At 47.4% G+C, this 18,968-nt stretch overlaps 1 protein-coding gene across 3 annotated transcripts in view; it reads right to left on the reverse strand.

Moving 5' to 3' along the window:
- Positions 1 to 18,968, reverse strand: part of ERG (ETS transcription factor ERG) — a 323,925-nt gene that overhangs the window by 234,125 nt on the left and 70,832 nt on the right. For all 3 annotated transcript variants that reach the window (XM_055569950.1, XM_055569949.1, XM_055569946.1), the window contains exon 2: positions 12,375 to 12,477. The gene's annotated coding sequence lies outside the window, so the exon portion shown is untranslated. The remainder of the gene's footprint in view (positions 1 to 12,374; positions 12,478 to 18,968) is intronic.

Raw genomic sequence — 18,968 nt, forward strand, 5'->3', positions numbered from 1 at the left:
ACTGAACAACAAAAAGCAATAGCCAATTAATGGGGCTTCCCAGCTGGTAAAGAATCTGGAGATGCAGGAGGCATGAGTTCGATCCCTGGGTCGGAAAGGTCCCCTGAAGGAGGAAATGGCTTCCCACTCCAGTATTCTTGCCGGAATATTCCCATAGAGGAGCCTGGCGGCCTACAGTCCACGGGGTCGCAGAGAGTCGGACACGACTGAGCACATACAATGATTAACAACGTTGTGACAGTTTTAGGTGAACAGTGAAGGTCTCCTCAGATGTTCGCCTTAGATACGGACAGTGAATGAAGTGACTAGAAACCTGACTGCTCTTATGTCGGGAATAACATTTAGTTTTAATCCCTAAAACCGTAAGATGTCAAGCTCCCCAAAACCCAAGTCAAATTCAGTTGATACACATCATTTTACATGAGTAGCATCTATAAGCAATCATTCAAAGGAAGAAATGAGACCCCCAAAATGATATTTACTATTATATTGATAGAATTGGACTCTGATATTTCTACCCAAACTAATATCATCTATATATCTGTACTTTGGCCACCTTATGCAAAGAGTCAGCTCACTGGAAAAGACCCTGATGTTGGGAAAGATTGAAGACAGGAGAAGAAGGGGGTGACAGAGGATGAGATGATTGGATGGCATCATTGACTCAAAGACAGGAGTTTAAGCAAGCTCCAGAAGATGGTGAAGGACAAGGAAGCCTGGTGTGCTGCAGTCCATGGGGTCACAAACAGTCAGATGTGAATGAGCAACTGAACAGCAACACACATCTGTAAGCTTCACAACTGCTCAAGTGCTCAGTCATGTCTGACTCTTCGAAATTCTATGGACAGACTGTAGCCCACCAGGCTCCTCTGTCCATGGGATTCTCCAGGCAAGAATACCACAGTAGGTTTTCATGCTCTCCTCCAGGGGATCTTCCCAACCCAGGGATCGAACCCCTTGTCTCTTGCATCTCCTGCATTGGCAGGCAGATTCTTTACCACTGTGCCACCGGGGAAGCCTGTGGACACCCAGGGAAGTCACTAACTTCTCCAAGATCACATGCTTAATAAGAAACAGTGCCGGGATTCAGGTCAGACTGGCCTGACACCAAGACCCAAAAGGATCTTCGGTTTCACATAATTAACAGGTTTCACCCTGTACTGTGAAGATAATTTAATGTACTGACAATTTAAACCCACATGAATTAAATGTTAAGATACCAATATTCTAGGGATAAAGACTTCACCCAGGATACTCCTTTCTTCAGGTTACAAACCAGCGTGCTGCAGTTCTTTTCTGTCTTCCCACCCCAGAACCAGTCTCCACTTCCCACCCCCCACAGCCTGCCAGTGCCCCCCAGGGTTGACCCCTACAGATGACCTCAGCTGAGCGCCCTTGCATTCTGGGCCCAATCAAGTCCGACCAATGGGACACCGTCTGCTGCTCAGGGGGCGGGAGGAGAGAAGGGCAGTGGTACTTCTTCCCCGCAGCTACCCACCACCCACTGGAGGCCCCCTCCATTCCTGGCCATAGTCCAGCCAAAGCTGATCCCAAAGGGAACCTCTTCCATCCTCAGGACCCTTCCTCAGGGCTCCAGGCACCGTTTCCCCAATCAGCCCTGGGCTTCTGTAGGTCTTAGCCATCGGTTGCTTTCTGGCACTGAAAACAACTTTTTCTAATTTATGTTCTTAGGTGGGATCACTTTTTGTTTAACAGTTACTGTTGAGTGTTTTCTCTTTTTTGTAAATCAGGCCTCTGACTCTGAGCAGTAGTAAACTTCAGAATGAAAACAAGCAATTTGATGACAGGAAGACAGACACAGACGCGGACTTCCAAGTTTGCTTGCAAACACATCACTCCAGGGGGTCTGCTGGGGCTCTCACGGGAGTACATCTGTAATCCAGGCTTTCTGACCCTCTCGAGGTACAAACATAGCCACTTTCGACACAGCTCGGCCTCTCATGGGATGCCTTCATCTTCAGGTCTGCATGCTTGGGGGTGCGTGCGTGTTCATCACTCAGTCCTGTCTAGCTCTCTGTGACCCCATGGACTGCAGCCTGCCAGGCTCTTCTGTCCATGGGATTTCCCAGGCAAGAATACTGGAATGGGCTGCCGTTTCCTTCTTCAGGGGATCTTCCAGACCCAGGGATTACACCCATGGTCTCAATGGATTGGTAGGTGGAGTCTTGACCTCTGAGCCACCGGGGAAGCCCTAATGCTTGGGGGAGCGGTGGGTGGGGTGGAGTCTATCCCCCAGGTGGCTGCAAGTCCCAAGAACAGGGGGAGCTTGGTTGTTCAGGAAGATGACAAACTTGGAACCTCAGACATTATTTTTTCCTAAAGCCAAATTTCTTGATCCCAGGAAATATGCAATTCCCCCTTCAAGTCAAAAGTAAGTCCTCTGGGGGATAATAGTTGCTAAATATGCTAAAGGAATGAAGCACGGTCTTGAACTTGACTTGGGGAACGGCTGAAGCTAACCCATGTTCTTGGCAAACTAGGGGCCTGGCCAGAGGTCTCTCGGAACTGGCTCCCCGGGGGTGGGGGAATTCCTTCGACTCCCACAGGACAGCCTCCTCAGGGCTTCCAGACAATAGGAAGCCCCCACCCACCCAACCACTGCAGAACCCCATGCTCAGGAACAAGGGCTCTTTCTGTAGGCTTCAGCATCCCCCCTAGGAAGCTCACCCCACACCACCCCTCCCCCTCTGCACACACACACCACAAGCCTGTCCCCTACCCTCAAAGCCCAGGAGACTTAGCAACCGCCTCTGGTCCTGAAACGCTGAAGAAGGAGGCTCTGGGGGGCCCTGAGTGCAGTTCTCCCTTCCCGCCTGTGGGAACCCAGTCTCCATGCCCCAGGGCAGCACAGCAATGTGGCGGGGGCCTGAGGCGGGTACATGGCTGACACCCAGCCCACGTGCCAGGCCCACAGAGGAGCCACCCTGGACACTCCAGCATGATCATGTCTCAGATGACCACAGCCCCCAGCAATATCAGGAGAGGAGAACTGTCCAGCCTGGTACGGGATTATGGGAAACACCAAGTGGGCTGTTTGAGGCTGCTCAGCGTGGGACTGGCTCACAGCCCACATAGGAAACCAAAGTGCCCTGCGTGTGCTGGAGATGCACAGAGAAGGCGGGGACTAGCAGGCTCACACTCTCCCGTCGTGCTATGGTGGGTTAAAAGAGTGTCAGTTCTCCATGCCTCTCCGGGTCCATGCCTTCCGCCCATGACAGGGGCTCCTCTTGCTGAGTGGGGTCTGCTTCCCCAAGCCCAGTTCTTGGCCTGCCCCTGGGCCTTGCTTCATCCAACAGAACACAGGAGGAGAGCCCAGGTCTCAAGAGATACCAAGCGTCTCCACTTGAAACTCTCTAGCCCCATGGAAACCTGCCCAAGCTAGTGGTTTGCAGACGTGAGGCATGTGGAAAAAGCCCAGTCATCCAATCTCTCCAGCCAAGACCACTGATCATCCATCTGAGAGCCCATCAAACCCGGGGCACGTGAGGAAAACTACAAAACCAAAACTTCTCAGGAAGGTAAGGTGAATGGCAGATCCACGGGCTCATGAGCAGAACAAATGCTCCTTGTTTTAAACCACTGAGACTGGAAATACAGTGTTCCATGGCATTTTTGTGGCAATTAACAATATACACTATATGCTGTTAATAACCAGGTTACCTAGATGCCCCTCAAGACTTTCCCAACTAGAGAGATAAAAGGTGACTCCAATAGGAATTTCAAAAGAAACTGACTTCACCTCAACCTACAAATAAAGCATTTCCATTCATCTAAGAATGAAAGTGTTAAGTCACTCAGCCATGTCTGACTTTATGACCCCATGGACTGTAGCCTGCCAGGTTCTTCTATCCAGGGAATTCTCCAGGCAAGAATACTGGAGTGGGTTGCCATTCCCTTCTCCAGGGGATCTTCCCAACCCAGGGATCGAATCCAGGTCTCCTGCATCGTAGGCAGATTCTTTATAGTCTGAGCTACCAGACATGATCTCAAACCCTGACCCACCCTCAAAATGAGCTAGGAAACTGAAGAGGAACTGAGAAACTTCAACCAGAAGACTCGGGGATTCTCGGAGCCCTTCCCTCCGAGCTGAATCCTCAATCCCCATGATAGGACTCTGCCAGCCTGCTGGGGTTTCTAAGCACAGTGAAACAGGATCAACATTCTGGATATCCAAGACCACAGATGCATCACAGAAGTCACCAAGGCCATTTGATCTGTAACCCAGTAAGACATAAACTTAATAGCGACTGTTTACGTCTCATGTCTTTTATAAGGAAGTCTGGGGTACTTTCAAGGCATAAGGATGAAGCTGTGGGGAAGGGGATATATAGATTCCAGATGCAATACAGCCACGCCCTTCAAGGGATGGAGAAGGGGAAACAATTGATACAGATACTCAGAGTTCAGTCATGACAGCAGGCAGCCAGGGACACTGCCTGGTGAGGGACATGGAGAGTACCCAGAGGAGGGAGAGGGCCACAGAGGTGCCACCACAAAGCCTTGAAGAGCAAGAGGCACGCGGACTGGCAGGAAGGCAGGGAAACGGGGAACCAGTGCTCCTCCCATCCCCCCACCCTAGGGAGCCAGGGTATATGATACTAACCACCTCCACCACCACCAGGATCACCATCAACTCAAGGAACTTATGAACCAGTCAATGTCAATGAGCGCCAAACAACTGATGCTTTTGAACTGTGGTGCTGGAGAAGACCCTTGAGAGCCCCTTGGACTGCAAGGAGATCCAATCAGCCCATCCTAAAGGAATAGTCATTGGAAGGACTGATGAAGCTGAAGCTCCAATATTTTGGCCACCTGATCTGAAGAGCTGACTCGCTGGAATTTTGCTGGCAAAGATGGGGGGCAGGAGGAGAAGTGGGCAGCAGAGGATAAGATGGTTGGATAACATCACCAACTCAACGGACATAAATTTGAGTGAACTCAGGGAGACAGTGGAAGCAGAGAAGCCTGGCGTGCTGAAGTCCACGGGGTCACAGAGTCAGACACAACTTAGCAACTAAGCAACAATAATGTGAATGGTTCTGTCATCCTCCAGATCAGATCAGCTAAGCAGTGGCAGCCCCAAAGCCCAGGAGGTGACGGCCCTGGCACCTTCCCCACTGTCTCTCCCCTTCACAAACACCCTCAACTGTCTTTGCAGTCCTTTGGTGTCTGTTCTTCCTCTTTTTTAAAAGCTCTTCTAATTCACTTTTGTGTTTCCAGTGAGCATTTCTCAAATATTTAGTCATTGTTGAATGACCTGATGCATTGATATTCCTGTAGAGCCTTTTATTTTCTCCTTTACTTGCCCTTGAACCCTTGTAAAACTTGGACCTGTGTTGTCTAAAAAAACTTTCTCAACTACATACTTCTTGCAATAAATTCCTTGGGTAATGTATATGTTTATGACTTTGGATTTCACAACCCAGTGTTCTTTTATTATTGGGTATCTTGAAAGCTGAAACGATCCCTTCTTCATCCCTGTTTTGAAAACGCCAAAGCTTACTACACAGAAACAAATATTTGATTTGGGTTGCTTTAGATAAAACTGCATTAAGTGTGGACTGGCACACAGGGCCAAAAGGAAAATAAGTGCTGTGTAATTAGGTAGGCAATGCGGTCAAATGGTTAAGAGAAGGCCTGGATATCTGCGGGGCTGGGGCCAGAATAGAAAAAGGACACTCCCTCCCTGCTTCTCTTCCCAACCCGGTTCTGGCCCCCGACACAATCATGGGGACATTTCAGTCTACACGGCCCTGATGGCCATCTGTCACGTCTAGAAAGGCACACACAGGACCTGCCAAGAGGATGGATTTCAAGGAAGGAGCCTGCGTCGGCCCCAAAGATGCTCGGGACAGTTTGGGCAGGAGCTCTGGGCTCCCAGGCACTTCAGGTGCTCTGCAGATTGGGGGATGGGCAAGAGAAGGCCGAGAAGGCCTGGGGGCAGGGCTCCCTCAAATGGTAGTGCATCTGAGCAGAGGTGCCGAGTCAGATGCAGGATGGAAGCCAGATCCGGCTTTCCACCTCAGTTCAGTTCGGTTGCTCAGTCATGTCCGACTCTCTGCAACCCCATGAACCACAGCACGCCAGGCCTCCCTGTCCATCATCAACTCCCGGAATTTACTCAAACTCGTGTCCATCAAGTTGCTGATGCCAACCAACCATCTCATCCTTTGTCATCCCCTTCTCCTCCTGGCTTCAGTCTTTCCCAGCATCAGGGTCTTCTTCAGTGAATCAGGTTTCCCCACCAGGGAACCCCAGCCTTCCATATTGGGAGCAGGGAGCCCCATCCACTGAACCACCAGGAGTCCCAGGACCATGTTTTGTTCTAATGAAGTGACTTGTGATGGAGCCATTGATGGATTCAGGCTAGTCTCAGAAGCTCAGAGCCGTGATGGGAGACCTGGAACATTCAGCCCCACCCCTTCCCTCTGGGGAGAGAGGAAGAGCTGGAGACTGAATCTGTAACCAGTCTTGCCTACATGATGAAATGTTCATAAAACCCCTAAACGACAGAATTCAGAGAGTTTCATAGTTGGTGAGAAATCCCCACGTCCCCCGCTCCTTGGAGATGAGGTCCCTATGCTCGGGACCCTTCTGGACCTCCATCCTACAAACTCCCATCCATCTGTTCATTTGTGCCCTTTGTAAAAAACTTGTCATAGGAAGTACAGCACTGTCCTGACTTCTGCGACTCCTTCTCTCGAATCACTAAATCCTGCGTCATAAAGCAAACTCCCCTGGCTATCGATTTTACATATGTAATGTATATGTTTCAAGGCTCTTCTCTCAAATCATCCCACCCTCTTCTGCCCCCACTGTGTCCATAAGTCTGTTCTCTAGATCTGTGTCTCCTTTGAAAGTGAAACTGTTCGTCACTCGGTCGTGTCTGACTCTTTGTGACCCCAGGGACTGTAGCCTGCCGGGCTCCTCTGTCCACGGAGTCCTCCAGGCAAGAATACTGGAGTGGGCTGCCATTTCCTTCTCCAGCGGATATTCCCAACCCAGGGAATGAACCTGGGTCTCCCACACTGCAGGCAGACTCTTTACCATCTGAGCCACCAGCGAAGCCACCTATGTCTCCTTTGTTGCCCTGCAAATAGGTTCATCAATGCCATTTTTCTAGATTCCATACATATGCGTTAATTACATTTGTCATTCTCTTTCTGACTTACTTCACTCTGTATAATAGGCTCTAGGTTCACCCACCTCGTTAGAAATGAGTTAAATGTGCTCCTTCTGTGGCTGAGTAATATTCCACTGTGTATATGTACCACACTTTCCTTGTCCATTCATCTGTTGATGGACTTCTAGGTTGCTTCCATGTCCTAGTGACTGTAAATAGTGCTGCAGTGAACTTTGGGGTACATGTGTCTTTTTCAGTTCTGGTTTCCTCAGGGTATATGCCCAGTAGTGGGATTGCTGGGTTGTACTCTATGACAACCCAGAGGGGTGGGATGGGGTGGGCAGTGGGAGGGGGGTTCAAGAGGGAGGGGACATATGTATACCTGTGGCTGATTCATGTTGGTGTGTGGCAAAAACCATCACAATATTGTTAAGTAATTATCCTCTAATTTTAAAAACATTACTGAATCCTGGAGAGAGGTTGTGGGAACCCCTAACTGTAGCCCAGCTGGACAGAAGGATGGGTAACCTGGGGACCTGATGCTCTCCACTGGTCTCTGCAGTGGGGAACAGTCTTGTGGCACTGAGCCTTTAGCCTGTGGTGTCTGGTACTAACTCTGGGAGGTCTCAGAATTAAATCAAATTGTAGGATGTTCAGTTGGTATTAGAGAGCTGGAGAGCTGGAGAACTGGCTGATGGAGTTGGAAAAGACAACATCTATTTGATGTCAGGAGAAGGCAATGGCACCCCACTCCAGTACACTTGCCTGGAAAATCCCATGGATGGAGGAGCCTGGTGGGCTGCAGTCCATGGGGTTGCTAGGAGTCGGACACGACTGAGCGACTTCACTTTCTCTTTTCACTTTCATGCATTGGAGAAGGAAATGGCAACCCACTCCAGTGTTCTTGCCTGGAGAATCCCAGGGACAGGGGAGCCTGGTGGGCTACCGTCTATGGGGTCACACAGAGTCGGACACGACTGAAGTGACTTAGCATAGCATAGCATAGCATTTGATGTCAGGAGGAAAAAAGACGCTCAATTACCACCTCCAAATTGATGCTCTGCCATTCACTCATGAAAGTAAAAGACACCTGCACCTTGGAAGAAAAGCTATGACCAACCTAGACAACATATTAAAAAGCAGAGACATTACTTTGCCAACAAAGGTCCATCTAGTCAAAGCTATGGTTTTTCCAGTGGTCATGTATGGATGTGAGAGTTGGACTGTAAAGAAAGCTGAGCACCGAAGAATTGATGCTTTTGAATTGAGGTGTTGGAGAAGACTCTTGAGAGTCCCTTGGACTGCCGAGAGATCAAACCAGTCCATCCTAAAGGAAATCAGTCCTGAATATTCATTGGAAGGACTGATGCTAAAGCTGAAACTCCAACACTTTGGCCACCTGATGGGAAGAACCAACTCATTGGAAAACACCCTGATGCTGGGAAAGATGAAGGCAGGGGGAGAAGGGGATGACAGGATGAGATGGTTGGATGGCATCACCAACTCAATGGACATGAGATTGAGTAAGCTCCGGGAGTTGGTGATGGACAGGGAAGCCTGGCGTGCTGCAGTCCATGGGATCACAAAGAGTCAGACATGACTGAGACACTGAACTGAACTGAATTCACACAGGTGTGACACAAAATTTGGCTGGTGTCTATTCTAACTGGTTAGTTCCCCAGTAGAAGCACTGTTTGGTGAATCTCCTCTGCCTGCAACCGAAGGCCTTTGGGAGTCTTAGATTGAATCATGCTCCTGAAACCCCTCACAGGGCTAGGCACAGAGGGACCACTTCATAGGGCTTCCCTGGCGGCTCAGACAGTAAAGAATCTACCCGCAATTTGGGAGACTCAGGTTCGACCCCTGGGTCAGGAAGATCCCCTGGAGAAGGGAAAGGCAACCCACACCAGTCTTCTTGCCCGGAGAGTTCCATGGACAGAGGAGCCTGGCAGGCTTTGTGGCGTCACAAAGAGTCAGACTACTCACTGAGTGACTAACACTTTCATTTTTCCCTCAAGCACTTGATAAGTGGCCATCAATACTGGAAATACACGGGGTCACAAAGAGTCGGACACGATTGAGAGACTGAACTGACCTGAACTGAATACTGGAAAGAAAGCAAGCAGGCCAATACTGTATTAAATCCTGCAACTTTGTGAAAAAATAATTTCCAAAAAATAAGCTGCTGGCTTTTCATAAAGGCCCTTTGTCCTTAATTTTAAAACGGAATTTTAAATTTTAGGCTAACTAGTCATTAAGTGCAGACCCGTTAGGTAAAAGGTCTCTGAGCAAACTCATCATAACAGATCCATTCACTGCAAGAACCGGTCAGCAGATTCACTGATTCCGGATGAGTGGACATTAGGTACGTCAGTTTCTTACTATTAACAGCAAAACGTACCCTAAGAACTGCACAGGTCTGACCCTCCCCCAGGCAGTGGTCTCCTAAATGGAGTGGGAGGTCAGCGAGACGTCCACCTGAGGCCCACAATTTCAGGAGGCACCCCCTCTCAGCTCCGGCAGGAACAGAATCAGCACTCGAGAGGGAGCATCTCCTTGAAACTGGTGCCCCCCTCGGCTCAACCTGGCCCCAGCTCGGGCGCCTGCTCTCCCTAAAGTAAGCAAAGATCAGTGGGAGGTGGAAATATGAGAAACCAAATGTACCTCTACGTTCGCCTAAAAATAAGAAACTGAACTCCTTCAGTACAATAAGGCTTTATCGTTCCAACAGATATAAATAAGTACTGCAATAGGTTGAACTGTTTGTCTCACACACCCCGTTATGGTAATGTTGCTCAGTTGCTCGGTCATGTCTGACTCTTTGTGACCCCATGGACCGCAGCATACCAGGCCTCCCTGTCCATCATCAACTCCCGGAGTTTACTCAGACTCATGTGCAAGGAGTCAGTGATGCCATCTAACCATCTCAACCTCTATCGTCCCCTTCTCCTCCCGCCTTCAACCTTTCCCAACATCAGGGTCTTTTCCAGTGAGTCCGCTCTTTGCATCAGGTGGCCAAAGAACTGGAACATCAGCTTTAGCATCTGTCCTTCCAATGAATATTCAGGGTTGATTTCCTTTAAGATGGACAGGTTTGATCTCCTTGCTGTCCAAGGGACTCTCAAGAGTCTTCTCCAGCACCACAGTTCAAAAGCATCAATTCTTCAGCTCCCAAACCCCCAGCATCTGAGAATGTGACCTTATTAGGAGACAGAGTCTTTCTGCAGGTAATGAAGCTAAAGTGGGGTCATTAGGGTAGGCCCTAACTCAATATGACTGGTGTCCTTAGTTAAAAAAAGGGGGGGAAATTTCAAAACAAGTTTGCATAAGCAGAAGACAGAGGAAGAATATGACCATCTATAAGCCACAGAGATGGACAGACAGGAGGAACCGGCCCTGTCCTCACCCTGAACTCCAGAGCTGGGAGAGAACAAACTTCCGCTGTCTAAGCCCCCCCAAGTCTGTGGTACTTTGTCCCAGCATCCCTGCAAATGGACACATCTTTATTTTCCATCTTTTAACTGATGAAGAGGACAGGCCCTGATGGGGGTGTGGCCTCAGGAACCACGTCCAATGTAACTGCAGTTTCTTACTGGACACAAACTCTGCTCCAAGCCCGTCCTGGGCACCACGCACTGTTGAACCATCTACTCATCACATCACCAGAGGACAGACTCTTAAGTTTGAGGCATAAGTCAGTGTTACACCAGCCCCACCGTAATCTCTTTGACCTCTGGAATGCTTTTTTTTGAGAAAAGCCTGACAGTCCTGAAGAAACAAGGGGCGTGTTTTGTAGATAAATTGCTGAAATTCTCCAAGTTTATTTATTTTTTTTTGCATAGCTAATGAAGGCAAAGACTCAATCCCTGTGTGGACCTCTCAAAATGAGGTTGCAATTGAATTCAGGTAAAATAACCACTAACCAAACCCAGTAATAGTACAGAAAAATATAGCTATCATAAAAGCACATTCAAGAAGGCATCATACTGATTTGCATCCCTTCAGTAACAGATACAGTGTTTTATTACTTAGTTTCTGTTCTTACCACAATTCTTCAAAAGCATTGCTTCCTATAATTTTATACTATATAATACCACCCATTAAAATAGTACATAAGGATCTTGGAAATATATTCAATATTAAAACTATCTACTGAATAAAATAGTGCAGTAGAATACATGTTCATAATACATTCTTCTAGAACTGCAACGGGCTTCTCAGGTGGCGCAGTGGTAAAGAATCCACCTGCCAATGTAGGAGATAGAAGAGACGCGGGTTCAGTCCCTGGGTCGGGAAGATGCCCTGGAGGAGGAAATGGCAACCCACTCCAGTATTCTTGCCTGGAGAATCCCATGGACAGAGGAGTCTGGTGGGCTACAGTCCATGAAGTTGCAAAGAGTCAGGTACAACTTAGCGAGTAAAAAACAACAGAGTTGCAATATCACTTTATTGGGAAATTTTTCTACTTTTTTTTTTTATCCCGCTCCTTTAAAAATAGATTTCTCGAATCAATACTGCAATTATCCTTTAATTAAAAATAAATAAAAAATAGATTTCTCATTTTTGCTTATTACACTGATGCCACTGGAAACTCAGAAACACAAAGTCTCCTAGGTATATGGATGGATAATCCTAAAATAAAGTTTTACATAATTATTCAGAAAATAGGAACTGAGCAGAGAGTCACAAAAATTATCTAAATTATCAGCCCAAGACAGAACCCTTCTACCTCCTCGTTCAGCCTAAGAATTGCTGCTTATTTTCACCTTGTACTTTGCCATGAAGGGATCCTCGTGAACCAACAATTTCCATGTCAACAAATAGCTTGAATAGAGATGGCAAGCGGAAAAAAAAAAAAAAAAAAAAAAGGACGGCTCTGTAGACATTGTTCTTGGCTTTGTCTCTTCTGGATGGAGCAGGAGAAAGTGGAAGGCGGTGGAGAAAGGAGGAGTTGTGATGAATACAGAACTTACCAAGTGGTGATTTTAAAAACCCCACAGTGTTGAAGGCAGGAACAGACGGAGTATACTGGGTCAAGGGCATTTTGTGTGTTGGGGGGAGAATCTAGGGAACCAGCCTAGGCTCCTCGAAGTACATTAAAGGATCCCAGGAAAGGTCTTTGGAGGTTTGGGTCCCACAAATACCAAATACTGAAGATACAAAATCTTTACATTCACATTTTTCTAAAAACTTTTGAAAGGCAGGACTTTTCTGGGGCCTTTTGTTTTACCTTGAATCGCCCTTGGCTCCCCCATCCTTTTTCTCCGTAAGTCATTTGTCTTGCTTTTGGTCAACACGGCTTCTTCTTGGATCTTCAAAGATCTTGGAACAACCTGAAAGAGAATTTCAATATAGTAAACTTTGGGTTTTTTCCCAAATGTTAAAACCAAGGATCAACTGTACATTTAGTGACAAACCCACTGCTAAAATATTATTTTAAAGTATCTTAAAAGAGGGATGAACTTAAAATTCTTCCTTCTAAAAAAAAGTAAGGGGCCAGAGTTGCAGCAACACTTCTTCAAATAAAAGTTCAGCATAAAGCAAAAATTAGGAACAAGATAAAGGCCGAGCTGTAACGGACGTACTGAGGTCCTCGTATACTTTTGCAAAGAAAATATTTTTAAAATCTCGTCCTTTCCTCCCAGCTCCCAGTTTTATTAATAATGGTTTCCCCAGATCAGTACTTCAGCACTGCTCTCTGCTCCAAAGAGTGATGGGATTAATTCAACATCCTGAGAACCGTAATTAGACAACTTTTTCAGTCACATGAAAGAAACAGTCTTTATAATGTGTAGATGCCACAAGGATCCATATTTTTTGCAAGCGTAGAGCACTATTAAAAAACTTTTAAGATGAGAGCAATACTAAAAAAAAAGTCTTTCTTAGAATATGCCTGTCAGAGCGGCTCTAAAATCCATTCTCTTATTTTTTGGAGATACAGGAATTTCTGTGCTTCTGCAACTTTCCAAGTCAAATAACCAATCCCAAAATATTTAATACAGGATCCTCATAACATGACGAATTGCAAATGACAGCTTTTTCAGTTGAAAATATTTTCAAATTAGAAAATGCCTTAAGTAGTGCATCAAAATCAATATTTGCAATGGGCGATATTATTTATAGATGGTTTCACAGGCCAGCCAAGCCTCCCACTCCACCCCAGAGGCCCCCCACCAGCTCCACCTGGAGGCTTGGGCCTGTGCATTGAGACACTGAATGCAAATGACCCAACTGGTGGGGCAAAGGGCTTGGTAGGACATGGAAAATCCAAATTCTTAGGGGAAAATTGGGGAAATTATGATACAAAACCATATGTATAGTCTGATTCCAATATTATATTAGTGTTGGAGAAGACTCTTGAGAGTCCCTTAGACTGCAAGGAGATCCAACCAATCCATCCTAAAGGAGATCAGTTCTGAATATTCATTGGAAGGACTGATTGTACACTTTTGTGCCCAAACCTCTTCTCTGCCAAAAGAAACACTTGATTTCTGATGGAATATTGGTGGGCTCGATTTAAAGACAAGCGCAAAGGCCAGAGACGATTCTATTAAATATGTGCAATGCGTATTTTTCAATTAGCATGATAATATTGTTAAAATCTCATCTACCCAGAGGGCACTTTATCTGACAAGGTAAATTACCCATAAGCCAGCTGAGGGGCCTCAAAGGATCCAAAGAGATGTCACGAAGTCTGGGGAGAGAGAAGCTTTGCCAGAGAAAGGCACGCTACCAGCCGCGTGAGGTTAACAGCCGGCCCAATCAAAGCAGAAACGTCAGACAATTATGCAAACCAGACTCAAGAACTCAAAAAACATAGCCATTTGAGAACTTTGCTATGAGAGCAAGCTGCTCAAGCCAGCTGAATAGAGCCCCTGGTCCCAAGTGGCAGGAACCCCGGTACCTCCCAGATGGGGTGAGCCCAGCGTTCTGCACAGTGACAGGTAGAGGAACACACGTGATCATCGTCAGTGGAAAATTCTCCTCGGAAATGGTCAAAGCCAGACACGGTTGAGCATCTCAAGGGCAGAGTTTAATTTGCAAAGCAGCCATGGCATACAGAGAGACCTGGACTTGGAGCCAGGTTGGTACTGACCATCAGCAGCCAGGAGACTGCCCAACTGCAATGGACAGTTGTTTGTGGCTGTTCCATGCAGACAGACACAAGCGTCTCGTGTTCAGAGAACTGCAACCTTCTCGTTCCCCAAACACGCTGGTCCAGAGATCGCCTCCTACACAGAGATTTTCCTGGCCACCTGTGTCAGCAACAGTGAATGCATCATAAGCTTAACCTCTGGGAAGATGGACAACCAGCTATCCCAGAGAGTTGCCTTCTTGCCAAAAAAACCCTGGACCTTGACTGAACAACAGCCATCATTGGTGAAAAGGCGCCATGCCTGCCAGCAACACCAGGGACAGTGACACTGTCACAGAGGACCCCATTCATCCGATTACAGCCCCGCCCCCATAGGTGGGGTTCCCAGGTGGCTCAGAAGGGAAAGAATCTGCCTGCAATGCGGGAGACCCGGGTTGAATCCCTGGGTCGGGGAGATCCCCTGGAGAAGGGAATGGCAACCCACTCCAGTCTTCTTGCCTGGAGAATCCCATGGATAGGAGAGCCTGGTGGGCTACAGTCCATGTGTTGCAAAGAGTTGGACACGACTGAGCGACTAACACTTTCACTTTCCACGTAAATGGCAAAAGCAGCAGACACAATGGCGCCTGCTTCTCCTAAGAGCGGAAAACCAATGCCACTTGGGTGTGTAGCCCAACCCCCAAAACACCCTGGGAAGGGCTGACCCTGCCTCAGCTTCAGGGGCAACTCCTATCACTGGGCACCTATTCCTCTTGCCACTGGTTGACTTAAAAGGGAGCATGTGATATCATTTTAGTCAATTCAACCCCGGGGGAAGTGACAGGAAGACTTCTGGAGAAAGTCTCCTGGCCAGCAAAGAAAGGTCATCTGCTACTGTCCTGTCTGTATGACCCTTGAGCCATCTCAGGACCATGAGAGGAGGGGGCCTGAGGATAAAACCATGCACTCTGGGAAAAGGCGAAGGCAAACCTCGGGATTCTGCTCAGGATGCAGAAAACAGGATTAGTCAGTCCTGAAGGCAGAAAGCATTGGTGCCTTGTGTCTATGTTAAAATGTCTCTGCTAGGAATACAGCAGGGTCTGTGTTCAGAAGAACCACCTTCCTCTCTTTGATTATCTGTATGCAACTCAAACAGACATGCTGAATACTCTTTTCCATTCTGATTTTTAAACACAATCATCTGCTGCAGAATTGCTGCTACTGCAAAGTCACTTCAGTCGTGTCCAACTCTGTGCGACCCCATAGACAGCTGCCCACCAGGCTCCCCCGTCCCTGGGATTCTCCAGGCAAGAACACTGGAGTGGGTTGCCATTTCCTTCTCCAATGCATGGAAGTGAAAAGTGAAAGTGAAGTTGCTCAGTCGTGTCCAACTTTTTGTGACCCCATAGACCAGCCCACCAGGCTCCTCTGCCCATGGGATTTTCCGGGCAAGAGTACTAGAGTGGGGTGCCATTGCCTTCTCCTGCGGAATTAGTCCAGCCCATAATTCTCCCTGAGTACAATGTTATATCTCAGACTTGAGAAACAACTGTTATCAAGATAAGTCATCCATCTCAGCCTACGTATGTATTGAGTGTCCAGGTACTGGAGGTGACACAGAACAGTGCCCTCATTAAACAAAGGGTTTGATGAGGGGATTATGCTTCTACTTAAATGACTGATTTGGAGGCAGAATGTGATCAGGTCATGAAAGAAAGACAGAAGGGGCAGCAATTCCACCTAGCATCATGGAGTGGCAATGCCTCTTCAAAGGGGTGATATATCATTGGCACCTGGTACTGCATAGGCAGAATGGAAAGGAAAGTACGCAAGAGGAGACAGAAAGTACAGCAGAGGAGCAAGGTAGAGGACCCAGATGAGCAAAAGCATGAGCGTGAAAGGGAGGCACACGGGAGAGGCTCTCTGGCTACGAGAACAGTTCAGGGATATTGAGTGACTTACCCCTATAATTAAGAAATCACATTGGTGTATGTCTCTTTCCATGATCTAAGGTCAATCTGCCCTTCAAATCCATCCATTCATTCAAGTATTCCTCCATCCATCCACCCACCACACATAATGCATCTTCCATGCATCCACTTATCAACAGGCACTAAGTCAGTTTCCTCCCAGTTCAATCACTGAACTGAGCCCTGCCTAGAGGTGGGCTTTCCCATAACTTCAGGGTCGAGTGGGAAGCACAAGGTTGTAAAGGCACAACCACAAATACCAACACTCCCAACACCTGGCTTGACCCCCCGCCAGCTGCAGAAAATCTCCCACAAGGGAGTTAGGCAGATCCAATTGAGCACAGCATCTGAACTACTTGAGAAACTAACAGAGGAAAACTGGACAGCCAAGCACAGGGGCAGAAGCTGTCAGATAATTAGAAGAATGTGAGAAAAGGCCCCAGCCCTGGATGCCAAGGAAGGACCCTCAGTAAGGCAGAAACAGTTCACAGCATCGATCTGCAGAAAGCTGAATAAAAATGAGCAAGTCAATCAACCAACCACACATGTTGAATAAATGGTACTAGATGTGGCAAGTCAACAACCTCTGGGTGACCTCCAACAACGTGGCCAGTTTCCAAAGGTTCACTAGCGGAAGGTTGGGAGGTTATGTGAAGGTCAACATAGGCTATTCACGAAAGATGCTGATGGACAGGGAGACAAGGGGAAGAGTGTTCAAGGGAAGAAGCACTACTGTGTTCACCAATTCAACATCTGTTGCGTGCTTACTTCGTGTGAGAAACTGCCAGCAGTCAGGGTTGGCCCCATGGTTCAGACTCTGAGCTTCCACTACAGGGGGTGAGGGTTCAGTCCCTGGTTGGTGAACTGAGATCCTTCATGCCACACATCATGGCCAAAAAATATAATAAATATAATAATTAGGAAAAAAAGGAAATGGCCAACAGTTAGAGTGCACAAGACTCAGTCAGTCATGCCCTCGATTAGATTACAATCTAATTAGAAGAAGGTTTATCTCGTTTGTCTGGCTGGTTTGTTAAGGATGAGAAAAGGGGGTGTATTTACAGGTAGGATGGAGGGAAAGGCATAAAAGCAGAGACAGATTCTAGAGACAGAGGAGGAGGAAGTCAGAGGCCTTTCCTCTGCCTCTTTCAGAGGAAGTCACGGGGTCACTAAAGGGTCAGACACACTTAGCAACTGAGCATACACACACCAGTGAACCAGTGAAGTCACTCAGTCGTGTCCGATTCTTTGCGATGCCATGGACTACAGCCTACCAGGCTCCTCCATCCATGGGATTTCCCAGGCAAGAGTACTGGAGTGGGTTGCCATTCCCTTTTCCAGGGGATCTTCCTGACCCAGGGACTGAATCCAGGTCTCGTGCATTGCAGACAGACACTTTACTGTCTGAGCCACCAGGGAAGCCCATGCACACACACATGAAGTTATCTATTCCTATCGTGGGCAATTTCAAAAAACTAACAGAATTCCCAGGTGCAGAGCTGAACAGAGATACAGGCGATCTTTCCAGCAAGTCTGCTGGCACCAGCCTTGGCGGACCAGAAGCCCAGCAGAGACCGAGGGCCCTGATGCTATTGGCAAGTCATGAGGTGACGGTGAGGAAATCTGTGAAGATCAGCCAGACAGCTGCTCTGCCAGCAGCTGAGCCCCGATGACCTGTCCCTGTGGGCAGGGCAGACACTCGGGACGTTGGGGTGCAGAGCTAGCAAACGCCTCAGTGCTCTGAAACAGTGTCTGCATCAGCTCTGCTGCTTCCTGAATCTGCCCGGTATCCAAATCATTTGCTGTTGTCGCTCAGTCACTCAGCAGTGTCCAGATCTTTGTGACCCCATGGACTGTAGCCCACCAGGCTCTTCTGTCCATGGACTTCTCCAGGCAAGAATACTGGAGTTGGTTGCTGTTCCCTTCTCCAGGGCATCTTCCCAACCCAGGGGTCAAACCCGGATGTCCCTCATTGCAGGCAAATTCTTTACTGTCTGAGCCACCAGGGAAGCCCGTGTATATATATATATATATTATATATATATTTATATATATATGTCAATTCCAATCTCCCAATTCATCCCCTACCCGTCTCTTGTTTTTTTTTTTTTTTTAATTATTATTCCTGAGAAGAGAACAAAATGAATCTAGACAGTAATATTCCTTTGGAGCCCGAGATATTCTACAAGGAGTCAACACTGCGTCTTTCTCTCCCCTAGGCCTGGTCATGTGCATGTGAAAGCTGATCAAGCTGACTGCACAGAGGGAGCAGTGGCCGCCCCTCCCACCAGCCCCCAAACAGCTCCACAGCCCCTCGGGCTGGGGGCCATGGTCAGCCTCGAGGTCCCCAGGAAAAATGAGACATCTGAAGGAAAACAGGCTAGATTTGAAAGGCGGGTGACATCTAGAAAAAGGAAAACAACTATAAATACAACTTCTCTCCTGTTTTACACTGAGCCTTCTGTTATAGGAAACACATTTAACAGAGTCGGGTTTTTTTTTCCCCCCTAAGCTCAACTGGAAAAACATAAATATTTAGTCATTTCATAACGGCAGACAACTGACAAGCAGGGCACAGATTAAAGGAACATGATGTATTTCTAAGAAAGTCCATCAAACAAAATATATCTTTGGGAACAGAATCCCAAAGACTGTTTTCGAAGCAAATCTTGGCCTTCAAAATGAATCTGTCTTGATGTAATCACAAGGTCACATCTTAAGAGATAGTAAGTGTATCGATAGCCATCTTTGTGAACAATGAGGTCTGTTTCACATTTTT

This window comes from Bubalus kerabau, chromosome 2 (genome assembly GCF_029407905.1).
Source record: "Bubalus kerabau isolate K-KA32 ecotype Philippines breed swamp buffalo chromosome 2, PCC_UOA_SB_1v2, whole genome shotgun sequence".
NCBI lineage: Eukaryota > Metazoa > Chordata > Mammalia > Artiodactyla > Bovidae > Bubalus > Bubalus kerabau.